The sequence below is a fragment of the Poecilia formosa genome, unplaced genomic scaffold (genome assembly GCF_000485575.1).
Source record: "Poecilia formosa unplaced genomic scaffold, Poecilia_formosa-5.1.2 Scaffold111, whole genome shotgun sequence".
Classification (NCBI taxonomy): Eukaryota; Metazoa; Chordata; class Actinopteri; order Cyprinodontiformes; family Poeciliidae; genus Poecilia; species Poecilia formosa.
The window spans coordinates 637,870-656,039 of record NW_006800050.1 but is presented as its reverse complement, the minus strand read 5'-3'; the positions used below and the strand labels follow the sequence as shown (position 1 = coordinate 656,039).

The 18,170-nt window shown below is 40.4% G+C and overlaps 1 protein-coding gene and 1 long non-coding RNA gene across 2 annotated transcripts in view; both read right to left on the bottom strand.

Moving 5' to 3' along the window:
• Window positions 1-18,170, bottom strand: part of col25a1 (collagen type XXV alpha 1 chain) — a 199,112-nt gene that overhangs the window by 146,581 nt on the left and 34,361 nt on the right. The gene's annotated exons all lie outside the window — the stretch shown is intronic.
• LOC107837073 (uncharacterized) lies at window positions 3,783-9,369 on the bottom strand. Its single transcript, XR_001663052.1, has 3 exons — window positions 9,355-9,369; window positions 4,155-4,157; window positions 3,783-4,038 (listed from the first exon to the last, which is right to left on the bottom strand). It is a non-coding gene; the product is annotated as an uncharacterized LOC107837073 (long non-coding RNA).

The following is an 18,170-nucleotide window of genomic DNA, read 5'->3' as shown; positions in this document are numbered from 1 at the left end:
TAAATCCACTGAACAAATTTTTAGATCGATTGAAATATCAGATGCTAATTAATACTTCTGCATGTTTTGCATCTTCTAATTATAACACCTGTGAAAGCAAATCCTCTCGGAGGCTTTTAATGTTGGGAGTTATTTTTAAGGAACGAGCAACTTTCTGGTGGCAGATTTTATTTTATTTTTTTTTAATGCCTCATCGATACCGCTCTTCCACAGCTTTCACCGGGTTCAGCTTGTTACAGAGGTGCTGACGGTGCCAGAATTAATGACTCCAGCTTCCCCCCCCCACCCACATTATTCTGTCATATGTCAGCCATAGTCACTTTCAGACTCCAAGGAACCCCCATCGATGAGAAACGGGTGATGTGACGAGGTAAAACTGAGGCAAAGCCTTCTGAGCTGTGGCGCGTCTGGCTGCCACCTCCGCGTCTCCAGGTGTGTGCCAGGCAGCGCGGCTGGATGAAGGAGGGCAGCTACACTCCTCTCTCTTCCTCCTGCGCCCTGTCGCTCGCTCCTGTTGTCAGCGCTTTTCTAATAGAGTGAGACAGAGGCGCAACAGCCGGTGAGGCCTTGTAGATTGGGTCCCCGCAAGTCGTGGGAGGGGGGTGGAATATGACCAGCATGAGTTTCCATCCCCGGGAATCCAATTACAAGATTACAGAGTGAGAGGGGGAAAAGAAAAAAAAAGAAAAGAAAAAAAACAAACAGCCCCACTGGGTTTATACAAAGCTGTATTACTATGATCCCAAAGGTTGTTTGTGGACACAAATTCAACCTTGTTGTACGCGATGGAAGTTTGTCAGGAACGGTGGCGGCTCTTGCATGAATGCTGCCTTGGTCGAGTCTTGTAGAATCTGTAATTATTGCAAAACACTTCAGTCCAACTTCGACCTATTTACAAATGGTGGGGTTTTGTGTGTTTCTTAATTTAAAGTCGTCTTGGTGCTGAAAATATTTTGGGGTTATCCCAGAAAGAATCACGATTTCTTGCATTTCTGCTATTTAAATAATTGTTTACGATTTGAACAACTGATCATCAAATTCCCACCAACTGGAACTGGAACAAAACACTTTACTGTGTACTTCAGTTGTAATTCTATTCATCTGTCAAATCGTTTTTAATGTCTTATTTGGGTTTTTTGGTACTTTGCTTGACAATGACCTGCTCTAAGCAGCAAGAACCCTTTTACAGCAACATCCTCAACAAATGTCTTTTTTGTAACTGTTGCAATGAAAACCGCTTTTGTTAATAGTTCTACTTGATCTCAGCTTCAGCTGGTGATTAATTTTTCTCTCATATCTTGACTTTCTAGTGAGTTTCTTGGCAAAGCACTTCCTGTTACACCCATTTTATTATTTGCTTGTCAAATAGTATCACTGCAGACCACTAGGTCTCAATTGGGAAGAGATAAAATATGAATTTGCTCAACAAACTGCACATTCTTTAAGACAAAAGTGCATAACAAAAATCCTGCTCAGTTGACACGAGTCAAGTAAATATGAAGCCTTAGAAGCTGCCATGCCTGCTTGTTCTGGTTAAAAAAAAGGCATTTATACTTTCAAAATCCCTGGTTCTGATTTTACACAAATAGATAAGATTCAGATATCCAAATGTTTGTTTCCAAAGTCATCTTTTCAGGAGAAAGACCAAAAGCAGCATACCTTTATTCTTTGATGGTGAGATACAGGGACAATGGATCATACAGAATCCCTGGTGTCTTTTTTTTCTAGGTAACATTTAGCTTTATAATCATTAAAAACCCTTTTATCTTATGAAACAAAGCATTTGCTGACCAGATAGATTAAGATCCAGCTATTTTTTTTATTTTTTATTTACAATAACCACCACGGAGCTTTGCCGTCAGTTCAGCGGGAAGAAAACGTGAAGCAAGCTGAGCGCTAAAAGCACATGAAACATTGATGGATATAAAGGTTAAATGTTCTGCTGTGAGGGACTTTTGATGACTAATTGATTCAGAATACAGAACAGGCTGAGAAGTTGTGCTGCTATGAGTGTAAAAGAAAAAAAAAAGGAAATTGCTTTGTTTCTTGAGGATTTAACAGTAATTAACTGCAGAAAAGAGGATAATTTTCTGTCCTTTGGAGCTGGGCGTCGTTTTATCCTTTATGAATAGGAAGCAGAATCTAATTAACCAGCTGCAAATTTTCCTCCAAGATTTTAATACAAAGAATTTACAAGACAGCAAAGTCATATTTGTGCTTGCCATCATTTTTTTTGTCTAAATTAATGCATTTAATTTTCTTTCCAAAGCCATTGTTAAAAAAAATAAATAAATAAGCCACACACGCAGCATGCTGCACAGCAAAATCTAACAAAGCAAAACGAAATTCATAAAGTAATTCTGTGAAACACAATGAATGAAATCACATATTGCAAGTGCACACAAAACTACTGCTAATGAGAAGATGGGCATCTTTACCAATACACTGAAGTCATCTAATCTCCTAGCTTTTTCTAAATGGAAAGATTAATTATTTTTCCAAATTGAGAGTTGCAACTCGATATCCCGTCTGATTTATTTTAATACAAATAGATCCTGCAGATAAGACGGGACAAGACTGGGCCTTTTAAGCCAACCATAAAATTTTAAATTAAATCCGGAAACAGATTGGAAGCCTGTGGAGTGGGATAAGCAGTCGTTACATGCTCACCCTTAACATGCTGTTAAGAGTCAAGAGGCAGTCTGTTATACCGCGTTTATGTGATTAAAAAAACAAGTATGATCTATGCATATTATCACAATTAATAAAAAAATCTAGTTGAAATACAAAAATACAAGCAAGAACTTGTATTTCAAACTATCCTTAAAATTAGCTAAAAGTCATGACTGCATTTATCACATTTAAAAAGTTAACAGCCTCCTTCCATGCAGGATTAATAATGCCCACTATAATCACCAGAAACTGAATGACTGGACATTGCTGGATTGTAAGAGATTAAAAATAAAAGAACTGATATATGTGTATACAATATAGATGTATTCATTTTTCTGCACATCAACCATCTGTTTCAGCTTTTCTGTCACATTTATCTCATGTTCATTGCTAAGGATTGCTAACTTTAGCTCCACAAAGTCTATTAGAGAACAGCATCAAGAGTAGACAGACTTAGCATCTGCAGGGTCAAGAAGAATAAACCACCACAATCACCGCCGTAACAGATTTGTGAATCCCCAAAAAGTGAGGAAACTTCCCTCAAACCATTTTTTAACAATCTAACAAATAAATGAAAAGGAGGTTCATAAACATGTATGAATTTACCCATACATCTTAAATTATAATCCAGCAATCAGAATCTTCATGTGGTTCGAATAAAGAAAAAGCAAAGAACCCATGTTCTATAAAAGGAAAACAACCAATCACCAGCACTATTGTGCTGACAAACACAACAGTCTCATCTAGACAGTCGCGTACAGGTCTGGAAACATCTGATGAGATGTGATTTCCTCAAAATACTACACCACAGAGTAACTTTGGAAGGTAGAGATTCATGCAACCAGTGGCAGTGAAATAAGACATCAGAACTCTTAAAACATGATGGTTTAAGATCCGAGTCTCATGTGGTCTAGTTCCCATGGCGATTTGATTTGAGTCAAAATCGAATAAAAGCTCATATAGTTTCTAGGCTTAATAAATCATCCTAAATGTCTTAAAAGAGACCCTTGTAGACACGACTCCTGCTAGATAAGGAAGAATTTCTGGGCAAAGATTCATCCAGAAATTCAGAATATTTGACTTTAAAAAAAAAGTTATTTATTAAAACAAAACAAAAAAAAATACAACCTTTATATGTGTGATTGTGGCATTCTTGTCAGAGTCCGAATAGAAATATCAATAAATGTAAGCTCTGGTGTGTCGATATCCTTTAACGGATTGATTGTTAGTTGATTGCACTTCAAAAACAGCGTCTAACTCAATTGCGCCACTCGAACCTTGCTTCATCATCTTAAAAATAAGCAATCCCATGAAGGCACCTGACACGACAACTGTGTCTGATGGCAGGCCGTGGTATGTCGAAAGCTGCCGCAGCATTCGAGAGCAGCCAGGGCGGCTTCCCATTTCAAAGCCAATTGAGCCGATGGATGGTTGTACTCACCGGGGCTATTTGAGAGTTGACCCCTGACCCTATCACCCACACCCTGATCACGTCCCGCTGTGCATGCTTTCAAGTCCTCAACACCTCTGACTCTGTGGCTTTAAAGAGCAAAACATGTATTGATTACCCAGTTCATCATCTGGATTATACTCCACCCCCCCCAAAGACACACTTTTGGGGAAAAAAGCCGCTTTGTGGCACTTTTGCTGTACTTTTAAAATCTAGCTTCAAATGATTGTCACCATCATCATAAATTCTTGAATCTATTCCTTGAATGCCTGCTTTGCACAGAATTAGAGGTCCTTTTAACCTTGGCCTCATTGCTCCCATGTCTTCTCCCTTCTGGCCTCACAAGCAAATGCATTAGTCAGTGAGTGCCAGACATAGCTCTCTGTGCCAGTGGTATGACTGGCTTACCCTGTGCCAGGCACCCTCATTGGCCTTTCTTGCTGATTTACAGCTTTGTGAGTGTAATGAAGGCCACAGACCAACAGGTGGCATTATTTATAGTGAAGCCGTACACAAACGAGGAAGAGGTCCAGGAGTAAAGAAGGGGAGATGGGGAAACGGGGAAATACACAAACATTCTGGCAGGAAACATGACGGGAAGTGGAAAACGTAATTTAAGATGAAAAATGCAGGCAAATTTGAAAACGTACAGTGCCTCACGTAGACATTCACAACTCCCCCCTCCCCCTTTTTTTTTTTTAACTTTATCACATTACACCTCCAAACATTAATGTATTTTAACAGAATATTCCAACCGGTACAATACAACCAGCTTCCATCAGAAGCTGCCTAATTATGAAATGGTTCAGCTGTTTGTAATTTCATCTCGGTACAGATTCAGTTTTTCTGTGAAGGCCTCTCACTGAACAAACATCATGAAAACACAGCAGACGAGTCAAGGAGAAAGTTTTGGAAATCAACTTAAAGCTATAAAACAATATTCCCAAACTTTAAGCATGTTGCAGAGCAGTGTCCAGTGTAAGAATATTCATTTAGTAAAATGGCCTAGTCAAATCCAATAGAGAATCAGCACTGTTTTTGGATAAAACTATAAACTTTTCTTTTTTTTTTCTATTATTGAAATTTTAAACTAAATCAGTCAAGTATACAAACAGTGTCAAACAGATATCCTATGTTAAGCGGAGATAATACTCTTTACTCTGATCCACAGTGTAATGACCATATCAAGCAGATATAAGGGATTAAACTTTTATTGCCCTTGTTGCTCCAGGCTTCAGCCTCGGAGTGGAGTGGTCGGGTTCACCGGATTAAAACTCATTTAAAACTGATCCCTTCATCTCTTCCGTCATCACTAAAGCTAAAACCTTTCGTTATATTATCCGCTTTGGCGTTTCTCAATATGACTTTGAAGCCAACATTTTTCTTTTAAACTGTCTGGTATTGCTAAACTACGAAAACAGGTACTTATCACCTCCCAAAGTGAAATTATTAAAGCAAAATACGCTTAAATTTTAGGGGGGCAGTGGGGAGGGGGGGGGAAGCAATCCTACCGAGGCCCGTCTCCACATGACATCCCAGAATCGTTGCATAAATCTGATCCCTTATATAAAACTAAAAACATTCCTGCACTGCTGGGGATGAGTTGTGCGCACAGAGCCCGTGGTTGCACTCGTTTGTTCCTGGCCCGTAAAAGTGGGGGTGCAAATTGCCCGGTTACACAATACGGAGAAAGCAGAAGAACACGAGAGAGCAGTGCAGTGAAAACACGGCGGCTGACAGAGCATGGGGCGTTTTACACCGAAGTGAGAGAAAACATCAAAGGTCTGTGCGGCACTTCAAGGCCTCGTTTAACGTCCTCGTTCAGAGTTTGGCGACCTTTGATCTGACTGATCACTTTCATTTGTGTCACAGAAAATTTGCATAACAGAGACCTTTCATTGCTGAAGCTTTATATCACACTATCAAATATCTTAATTTGAGCACATTTATTCGCTGGGGGAATATTCCACTTTAAAGAAGAATTAGTTCCTTATCTTGTGGGGGATCTAATGAAAACACATTCTCTGTTTACTGGTAGAGTCCACAAAGTTGAATTTTAGTGTTTCAGTATTTCAAGGCAGTCATGAGCGACATAACAAGGTTCCCAGGGCCTTTGGAAGAGGAATAGCCCCACAGCAGCCTACATCCTCCATCATACTTGTGCAAAAGTGGACGTGAGGCACTTTTCAACAATTCCCACAACTGGAGTATTCACTGTTGAAAGGCTTAATCTTAGCCTAATGTGGCCGCCGCATGTGGTTCTAGTGAAATTCTCGTTAGAGATGAACAAACTCTACATGTTTACATTTCTGATAGTAAAAAAAGAAGAAAAAAAAAGGGGGTCAAAACAATCAATCGGCATGTGTGCATCTAATGTTTTTTTTTTTTTTTTTGGACTTTGTGAAAATAAAAAAAATATTGATTTTGACTAATAACGGATGGCAAAGCAATTATGCTTTTTAACTTGTATAAAGTTTCTCTAAACTTTGTTGAAAGGGGTAACTATAACAAATGAGGATTGCACCACCACCAGTGTCTTTTTCTGCAGTAAATTTCTTGAAACTGCAGAACGGATAAGGGTAAAGAACAGCCCGACAAAATGATACCGTTCCCTGAAAAACAATTTTCTTCATCTTGGATTTTCTTTTTCCTCACTTTTAAATGTACAGAAACTAAAGGCTGGAGTGTTCGACATCTTTTTCAGTGTTAGATTAAATGACTGTGACAAAAGCGTACTCTTTTTTTTTTTTTTTTTGCAATCTGCATGTATGAACCTCCAGAGTCGCCCTGCTTTCTGGTTGTTTATATTACTTGTGGTAAGATGCCATTCTTCCTAATGAAGACCAGAACTTCAGCGCAGTTGTGTGTATGTTACTGATTTCTTGTAAAAATGTTGTTGAAAGGAGGGAGAGAACAAAGGGATCGGACATACCTGAAGTTATTGACGGCAATCCGAGCAAGCGGTGGATTTTCCAGCAAAGATGGAGAGAGAGAAAAAAAAAGGAGAAAAAGAGCCGTGTTAGCACTTTTCACAAGCCTGTATGCATTTTTATTTTATGGTAAAGCAACTCTGACATCCATTTAATGCAAACCCTCCTCTTCCTAATCATCATCTGCACACATACACAATATTTCAGCCGGAACTCATTGGTCTCCCACTGAATGATATCTGAAGGCTGGTCTAAAGATGCTGCGTGGCTTCAGATGCATTTCCAACGCTAATGGGAAAAACATGGCCTCATCTTTGACCAACTGTGTGCGCTCTTGTTTCTTTGTTTCCCTTCAGTTTATCACATCTCTGACGTTTTCTAAACGCTGTCATAACACATGAAGGCCCCAGGTCCTCCAAGCTAAATATCTGGTCCAATCATGGCGGCTGTTTACATATGCAAACGGTCCGGGGAGATTGAGGAGAAGGGCGGAGAGGGTGTCAAATTCAGGATATATTACCTGACGGAAAAAAACTATCCAGATGGATTTGTTGACACTTTTTTTTTCTCTCCCTCTCTCTCTCACTTGCTGGCAAAACCCTTTGCGGCTGTGCTGCTGACAGCACACGTAAATACATGGGATATTGACCATTTACAAACAACCCAACAATCTGATTTGATGAGTGCCAGACATAAATGTTGAGGGAGCACAGTGTTGCCCGGTTCAGCCAGTTCAGCCTCACACGCACCTCTTTTCTGTGGTTCTAACCTCTTATTGTCTGTTCAATTTGGATTTGAAGGTGCTTCGAATCCAAATTGAACAGACCCTTAATTCGTTTAAAGAGTCTTTAAACCAATTAAGGGTTTAAAAAACTGCAATTCGCAACTTACAAAAACTTACAAAAACTTACAAAAACTGCAATTCGCAACTCTTTAAACCAATTAAGGGTCTGTTCAATTTGGATTCGAAGCACCTTTCAAATTTTCCAGATGACCCTCCCCGTCTCTCCCTACATTGCTCTCATAGTTAACTCAGCAGCTACCGTGGTGCTGATGTTGTGCCAGTGTTTTGGAAACCCAGATGTTTGTAGTTTTGAGACTCTTTTGAAAAGGAGGATCAGAAATCAGCCAAACGACCAGAAAAAAAACCCATTCCTTTACCTTCTGTGAGGGGTTTGCACGATCCACTGCCACTACACGCTGCTGCTTACAATCTCCTTATCGAGGTGTACCGCTTGGAGCAACCAGCCTGTGCTAGGATGGAAAGTCCTTCAGCAAGGACTTCCCATCAATCCCTGCAGCTCCTCACGTTAGCGCGGGACTCGTGACTTATTCTCTGATTAAAGTTCACCTTTTCAAGATAAGCGATTCAAAATGCATAGCCCTTTCCCCTCCTGTTCTCTAAAAATCCTACGACCTTCGCAGAACAGCTGGATTTATACAGTGGACCCCCAGATATTTGCAGAGTTTAGGAACCACAGTCGCCCATGAATAGCTTAAGTTTGCAAATACTTCCGAGCCCCTCTAAAGATGCTTATTACCGCCTAGTTTAATAGTTCAGACACCAAATATACCTTAAAATGCATTTATGCACACGGGAGGCGCTAACACCTCCCGACTTCCTTTTCACTGCTCTCACAGCTACAGCCAATCGGCTTTAGTAGCATGTCAAGTATTTCAGCTTTTCAAGCCTCATTTTCATAAAATATTTGAGACATGCTCGTTAAAAAAAAAATAAATCCGACAAGTAGGTGGGTTTTTCACAAATAACTTCGTTAGGCATTCCACAGAATGTAGTACATTCCTAGTACAGCATGTTCGCTGTACTAGGATGGAATTATACAGAGGTAAACTAAATTTATTACCGTCTTCTGGAGGACGGCCTGGATTTCATTTGAGGGCATCACTTAAAAGGGACCTCAATATACATGAACGGGCAATTTTTCCGTGTTTGGAAGAAGGTGATGAGCACAAACAACCTAAGTCTGATTTGATGAGTGCCAGTTGGGTCCGAGTTGGATTTGATCGTGGCTGTCAGCAGTGTTTTTTAATCCGCAGGCCTCCTGAGTTGGAAATAAATAAATTTAAAAAAAGGAAAAGAAAGATCTACATAAAAATCTAGATACAACTCTCCAGTACCAGTCCCTCTTCTTGAACATATTATAAAACGAGATTTAAATGGCACGAGTCCCATCTTTGATTAACTGGCTCTGCTTGCAAGGAGTTTCATTGTGCTTTGGTGACTAAGCAGATGATTGGAAAACCTTCTGCTTTCAAGCACAAACTGAAAGCCGCCGCTACAGAGCTTTACATTTACATCCCCTTGATTATGGACAGACCCTCTCTGCGTTTTGCGGCCGCCGAAAAGTCATCTTGCTTAATCAGTCGTGGAACTTGTGACAGGCGAGTACTTGAGTATTTAAGGGCAGCATAAACAGGATAATGGGCAGTGTCAAACATGTCTTCGATTCTCTGTACCATGCCGGTGGGCCCCCGTCGTTTACCCTTTTGATATTTTCGTGAATCGATACCAAGAAAGATGGATTGGATAGGAGGAGGGATAAAGATCAAGTCAGAGGCTTTGGGACACCCGGGAGCAGAACAGCTGTCTTTGAGATTGCTCCAACGTGCGAGTGCATGCAGGAGAAAGAATTCCTTTGTTTCTGTGCGGTTCGCTACTTTACCGCAAGACCTTTCATCTGCACGGCGCGCACAAAGGCCCCATGCATCTCTGATGAGGAAGAAAACCCCAGGAAGTGCGTACAGGAGATGTAATGAGTGCACAGAGAGTAGGCATAGACATATTTCACAACATAGAGAGGAGACTAAAGTATCAGCACTGAACCAATCAATGTGAGTGGGATCAGGAGATTCTGGAAAATTAGTCCAAGGAGCATCACTTTTAGGAACTTTGGGATTTTTTTTTCTTCCTTTTACCTCCAACGCTCGTCTTCATTGACATTTGAAAGACCAATTTGGGTGCAAATTTTAACTTGCTGTCTTTGAAATGCTTTAATATTCCAACATTATGTGCTTTCCTCGTGATGTTTTTTATTCTGCGAAGTCCACCAATTCTTCCTGTAGCAAACACCGTGACAACATGGCGCTGCCACTCCCGTACTTCACAGTCGAGAGTGGCAGCTCAGGTTTACAAGCTTCTCCCTTTGTTCTCCAAACACGTAATTTTTTTTGGAGTAATGTTGTGTGGTTTGACGGCTCTCAGATTTAAGGTCAGTGTCCTCGTATGCATTTCCAAACTGGAGTCTGGCTTCTTATGGAGTCTTTTGAATAATGGCCTCCTCCTCTTTGATTGGCCTTTCACCCCCGTGTCACATGACTCATTTCACTGTGCCTTCATTCTGCATTCCACAGAAAAACCAAATTCATCCCCAGGAAACCGAACCCATCTAATTTCTGGCTGGTATGATGAATTTAAAGAGAAGAAGCAAAGCCATATGATATATATATTTTGTCTTTGAGGATGAATCCCTAGCACATCCTGTCCTCCTGACTTGATGCCAAGCTAAAGCGCAAAACACAAGTACTCTTTTGCCAAGACACAATGTGACAGATAAATGGGACAAATGATGGGAGGTATGAGCATTTAAGAGGAATAAATTTCCCCTGCTGCCTTTGAAATGTTTTTTTTTTTTTCCCCCACACAGCAAATGTTGAAAATGGAGCTATGAATGACTCTTGTACCACAATCTAAGAGTTTTGCAACTTTTCAGAACAGAGGGAAGTACTTTTCCACTTTAAAATGCTTCTGAATTATCAGAATCCGCTGCTAAAAGCCTTAGTGCCTTCTGATTTCGCCAATGTGAACAAGTGCCTGAAGTATAACCTTGACATGATGGAACTGTAATCTTCTGAATAGAGCGCTGCAAAATGATGTTTTAAACTTTTAAAAGAGACCTTGTTGCGAGCAAGGAAGTCTTTCACTTCTGCCTATTAGCTCACAAATTAGCTCTCGTTCAAAGGGTGAATGTGTTACCAGTGAATGATGTGCTTAGCCAAACTATATCTGTTTTAGTAAGAATTACGTTTTATTCACATTCCCCCTCCTTATCCATAATTTTGTGGCATTTTAGAAACGTATCTTCTGTTGAGTGTTCAAAATGTTTACGTGTTGGAAATGTTGACATGGATGTCCAGATCAGTCTCCAGGAGCCTCATTCATCATTTTGAATGTAAAATGGAAATTATTTATCATCTGTGTTTTTTTTTGTTTTTTAAATAAAAGGTAATTGCTTAATGGATGGGCAGGTGATCTTTTTTTTTTTTCAGATAACCATTTCATTTTACAGATTTTTTTTTTAATGAGTCTGTTTAATCGGTGTGTACTTCAACGGTCACACCCAGTAATCTGATCCATCTGTATTTTTAGATCTAAAGCAACACAAATTACGCAATGCAAGTCGTTGTATTGTGTTTTAAATACATGCCAGCAAAAGTGTCGGATATGAAATCCTACTTTTTGTATTTACTCCAGTTAATTTTGTCTGATATTACCGTCTAACATCTGCCAAAAAAAAAAAAAACTTCTCCATACAATAGCGTTGAAACTGTCCTTCTCTTCCACATTAGCTCCCTCATATGCGGAAAAATATGAATTATGCCTTTACAGTATTTATAAATAATCCCCTCTCTTCAATGAACCTCAACAAGAGCATCCATTTTATTTCACTTGGACGGTTGGCAGGTAACGTCAAATCATCATCGCTAATGGGAGGAGGCAAGCTGCAACCTAGGGTTGTGGAAAACTGTGAGAATGGGGCATTCAAGGACACACACTGAAGACTCTGACTTCAGACTATTTTCTTTGACTTTAAATGAATAAAGAGCATCGCATAAAACGCAGCTTTAAAACAGTGGAAAAGAGACATACTGTAACGTTCTGCCAAGACACTGGAAATAAGCAGGAATTCTGGAGGAAGAGTAATAAAGCCAGGTACATTATGCACTCTATAAAGGGCAACATCCGCTCAAATCGACTTCATCGTTGTTAAGCTGCGCGGATGGCAGGCGGCGGGCAAGGAATAAATGCAATTGAAGAGGAAATCGTCACAGACCTAATGAGTTATTTACGCTCCTTAGGTGCAAAAGGAACACACGGCATCTTTGGACTCGGCCTTGCCAAATGAGTTTTCAAAAGGAATAAATAAATTAAATGCATCTGAGATGCAACAAGAAGAAAATGAGGTCACGCTGGGCTGTTCTGGAAGCGTTTTGTAAAAACACAAAGGAAACACTGGTTTGTCTGCAGGTATTCAAGCTGTGCAGACCGGGTGATGTTTTTGTGTGTCTAGGGAAGAATTGGATATTTTTTTAAATTCAAAATTTTCAGGCCTCAAATTCTTTCTGCATGTAGTGAAGTGAGAGAGTAATCCACCCAAAAGAAAAAAAAAAAGGTTGCATCAGCGAAAACTCATCGTCGCAGACAGAAAAAGAAACCAAGTTTATTCTAATGAGACTGATCCAATACAAGAAGCATTCATGCTATTGTGCGAGTACTTTTACCAGGTATTCTGTACGCAGCGGACATTGCCCCCCCCCCCCACCTTCACGAAAACAAGAGGGCTTGGTCAGCTGTTGTTTCCAACATGAGAGATTCTATAAAAAGAAAATGTACGGCATCCTCTTGTCTCTCGCTGACATCAGAGCCTTGACCACCATCACCATTTGTCTTCCACATGTCACTGCACACCTTCAGTCCACACACTTTTGTTTCAAAACGGAAATATATTTGCACCTGAAGATTAAAGATTTAATCTGAAAAGGTATTGGCTGGATTTATGTGAAAAGAAAAAAAAAAATCACATACAATCTGTATGTAACTTCTTTTTTTTTCCTTCTTTCAAAGCAGTACGGTGTCCTTCAGGCAAGAAGGACCAGCAAACTATTTACAGATTTACTTCAGTATGTTTTCCAGCGCTGGTCCACGGGAACAAGAATCTAACATGGCACTAAATAACAGGTGTAAATACTGGCTGACTCAGCCTCTGAAGCATCCTCCCCTATCTATTCCCATGCTGCACCCTCTGATGTAGCTCCAGCAACAGCACTTGAAGAGTAAATACATGCTGCAAACATAGTCTGTGTAACACAATCACTCCTTCATAAATCAAACACGGTGTTCTTCTGAGGACACGCAGTCGTTAGTGTCAGCAGTGGCAGTGATGAAAAACTTCAGGAGCTCTGGTGTCCTGATGCCGGACTGAATGTCGTGTTCGCTTGACACATTTGCGGCCCGGGCCTGGTTGTGGCATTTGTGCGCTACGGTCCCGTCCCGCACATTTTCCGCAGCTGCTACATATGCAGACGAAGATGGCTCTTGTTTGTGTTTTCGGTACATTTGCCTGGATCCTCTGGAACTCCTTCCACTGTGTCAGACTGAACGCATTGTGGGCTGAGCCACCCCCTCACCCCCCTCCCTCCGAGTCCAATATGGGGAGTGGTTTGGGCAACAAAAGGGGGTCAGAAAATGCGGTGAGCAACTGGCAGTTGAGGTCTAACGTTGACAGCTTTGAGGGGTTTGAAACCGAAAACCTTGTCAGTCAGCCTCCTGCTTGGCCCAGGGGGCGATGACGGGAAGTGGTGGAAGGCTTGTTGGTGTATTTTCTTTTCAAAATTACCCTTTTTTCCCCCGAATGCGCCCGCTGAACAAAGGATGTCAGGGTTTTCTTTGCCTGTCGGAAGGCCATTTTACAACATAAAACGACTCACTCCAAAGTCTTGTACTCATACGGACATGAGGAGCCTTTGGCGTTTCACTTTGACAGACTTCAGTATCAGATGACAGCATCTTGCTCTGCGGATGATATATGGAAGCCAACAAAATCTGAAGCTAAAGAGGTAGAAAAAAGAATTCCAGAAAAACACTTTTGTGCCCAATGGGTCTCATACTCTTTTGTTTCTTTTTTTTTTCCCCCTCTTCTTTTGAAAGTTCGCCCCAATACGATGGTAAAGCACATATAGAAACTCCTTGAACACAGCGTCGCCACCATTGCAACTTCGGCACCGTTTTTAGCGACTTCAGACCCATTCAGTGACTTTTTCTGGAGTGAATGGAGACTTTTAAACCGAAGCGTGCATCGAACAGTGAGTTATGCCACGGGCTTCTACCCTCAGACAGAGGTCCAAGTTCTCATAAAGAAGTCCTTCCACTGTGCATTCAGAGCAGCTTCCCAACACACAGAATGCTAACAGATCACACATGCAAAAAAGCTGCTGCTGGGTGATCATATTTTTATATATACACACACATATATATATATATATATATGCTTGTGTTTGTTTTGCATAACATTGTGTTAAGCTTGCCCACAACTCTTCCCTGGAGAAGGCTGTGAGGTTGTAAGTGGACCTATAAGTTGTTTAGGTTAGAGAAACTCATGCATCACTGACGTTTCCCAGCACTGAACATTGGGTCACCCTCGCATGTTGCCTGTGAACTTCTTTTCAATCTCAGTCGGGGAGCTATGTAAATTGAGAAGATAATTTAAAAGTCTAACCTGAGCACTGACCTGTGGCACTAGGAGTGCCCGGACCAAATCTTTCAACAATGAGCAAAAGAAAAAAAAAAAAAAAAAAAGTATCAAGAGGCATAGCTCCACATGTTCAAACACTGTACTGAACATCACCTCAGCTAATGATCTGCACTGTCTGTGTCAAAGAGAGTGTTGAGAAAAGCACAGTAAAGGAAAACAGTTCCGTTTCGGTAGATTTCAAATATGTTGCCGCATTTACAGTGCGACACAGTTCAAAGCCTTCTTTGCAGCCGTGAATTTGTTTTTGGAGGGCTCAGTCACATGGGAGCTCGGCACAGACGGATGGGAAGATTCCTACAGATCATGAACATTTCCATGACTGCCTATGTATCCCCAGAGTTCTGCAGACGCATTTCGAGCTGAACCACAAAAATACTTATTCTCCAACAGCTTTATATCTAAACGTGCTTTAAAATCAAACTTTAAGTCTAAAGCGTACGAGCCAGACGTTGTAAGCTTCTGAAAGTTAACAGTGCTTATCACCATGACTACACACTCCCTATCTACATTACTGTAGCAACATGGAGTGACAATGCTTTCTCCAGCAGGAAAGGCAGACGTCCAGACCTAAGTCCAATTGAGAAGGGTGGTAGAACTTAAAAAATGATGCTCAACAATTATTCTGACTCAGAACTATTTTCCAAAGCCAATAAGACACAAAGTCTGTCACTAGATGTTCAAAGCTGGCTTTACATATTGACTCAGTTCAAACGTTTCAGAATTTTATTTGCAGAATTTCTTTAAAAAGCACTCCATCAAAATTAGGGTGCAGCAATCACCATGGCACTTCTGCACGTTGATAATAGTTACCCCACTGTTCCCAAATTAGCAACTTTGTCACTATTTTTTAGTGACTTTTCTGATCTCTAACAACTTTTAGTGACCTTGTTTCTGTTGGAGACTAGAGATAGACAGAAATTTGGCAACAACACCCGAACGTTAATTTCTCCTCAACTGACTACAAACTGTGGTTTTGTAAAAGCAAATACTGCCGCGCCCTTTATTTTTGTAAGAAGCTCAAAAATACATCTGCAGTATGTCTAATCTGTTGTGCAAGTTTTGGTCGTCTTTAAAATGCAATAAATTAAGAATTCTCATTTATATTTGAGAATGCAACCTCATCTGCAGCCAAAACGAGTTTGCATTGTTTCACTGTTAGTGCTCGATATTTTTTTTTTTTTAATAAAATATGATTGGAAAATTGAAGGCTAATAACATCTGACAGTGTCAGTTGTGTATTAAAAAAAATGGCATAGGACAAAATTGGAATTGTCAGATCAGATCCGCGAAGGGCCAGAAAACTGCAACATGTGCACCTCCAAATAAAATCCATGCTAATGTTTCAAATCGACACATGCACCATCGATGTTACAAACAGTTGTGATGTTATTGAATATTAAGAACTTGAAGGGGTGTGAATACTTTTGCAAAGTACTATATATAACCCCCACAATTTCTAGAAATTAGCCACTCACTGATCATCCTGAAATGCAAAAGTTAGTAATAATGTATTTCTTGTGCTACAAGAATGCTTGTTAATGTGTCAGCGGAAATCAAAACACACCTCAGATATTGCTAAATTACATTTAAGTAGACCATACAAAGATCATTCTTTTAAAAAACTTTTTTGCGAGCCAATAAAAACTCAAGTTGAGGGCCAATCTTGGCCCACAAGTCATTCCCTGAGCAGACTTGGGCTCAACACAGAACGCTGCACTGCCAAGTCAGACATCCCGAACCTCCCTCCCTAATAAGCAGTGATGTAGAAGAGCGCAGTGGCCACGATGGCACAACCAGATCTGGCCCGGCTCGCTCTCCCTGAAAATGAATGGCTGGACTCTCGACTCGAGGTTTAAGCGCCAGACATTTCAAACAGAGCATGGAGTTACCAGCTGCTCTCGTACTTCAGCAGTAACTCCCTCAGCAGAGACATGCACCAAATCTCAGCTTCCCTATTAAATCCACCCCTTACACACACACACACACACAACACTCGATCCTCTACAAATGAAGTGGATCAGGACAGACACAAATAACTCTCTGAAAGTTTTAAAGGGATTCCTGCGGACCCGTTCTTCCACAGAGGCCACTTGTTAGCTCGCAGCAGCTCCAGATGACAGGATTTCAGGCTACAATGTCTTACAAAGGTTGTAAAGCTTTAGATCCCCTTACAGTCTGACAATATGTCATCATAGCCAGTAATTTGGGATTTAAATTTAGCCTTATCTGGATGTCATTGCGTCTTGATTTTTGTTTAACTGTAGATAAACAAGACAAAGTACTAAGCTACAACAGTTGTAAAGCAATTTGTTTGATATTTTTGATTAAGTGTTTAAATGACTTATGTCTTCGAGAAGCCCAGATGTTAGATACTCGACGGGTTCAACTCAAGTCCTCAACAGGCGGGGTCCAGGATGTTTTAGGTGTGTTATGGCTCCAACACAGCTCATTCAAGTGAACGGTTCGTTAACAGCCTTGGTGAATTCAAGCATTTGATTACGCTGTATTGAATCACGGACACGTCTAAAACACACAGAACATCCTGAGAACTAGAAATGATGGTATACTGTCCATGCAATGTTTACAAAATTGTATTCCAGACTGTGTACGTTAATTTGTCAACTAAACAAATCTAGGTTCTCTTTGCAGTCAAGGTGCAAAGAAATCCACAATTATGCAACCATTCATCTTTGAAAAGCAGAAATGGAGCCTCCTGCACAACCTGAATGGCTTGTTAACAACAAAACACTAGTCTTTTCCATCAGTTACTGTCTTTTACCTAGCAACCAGTTAATGGGGTTGAGTCTTGGCTGGGGTTGCTATGTACCCAGTGCATTGCCCATCGAATGTGGCTGCACAATCAAGAGGTTTTTGAACTGGCTTATTTTACAGACACCAAAAACATTAACGTGTTGCCAAAAAAAAAAAACGCCTGGGTAGTTTTTTAAAGCCCTTGGGGCTGTTTTTAGAGGCAGTCAAGACCCAAATGGAAACAGGCAAAATTAGAATTTTTTTTCATAATAGGTCAATTTAAGAGAATACTTTGGCTTCTTTAGCTTCCTCTCAATGCATGCTGTGCACAAATACACCAAGCAGTCGCTGTGGGAAAAACTGCACAGCTTAGATGATAGACGTTATACATTATGATGTTCAGGTAATCGTGGCCACGCAAGATTGCCTGGAACCACATTTAGGTCTGTTGCTTGTATATCATCAAGAAAGTAAATCACGTTCTAGGCAAAGCAGTTTGGCTAAAACTAAATTAAAATGCGTTACCAAAATAAACGCCATCTGAATGCCATGTACATCTAACTCGAGCGGGTATGGACGCATTGGATCTCAAAAGGCTTTGCTGTTTTCTTTATAAATTACCGGAAGCATTTCAGAACCAGAGAATTATGTCTCCCCTTTGATAAGTCCCATAAGCTGGGTAAAATATACATCTGTTGTATCTGGTTACAAGGTCACCCACTGTCTTCTTTAAAAAAAAAAAACTGTCAATTAATCTCCAGACATTCTCCCATCTATAAAAGGACCTATAGTGCCACATGATACTTTGTGTTTTTC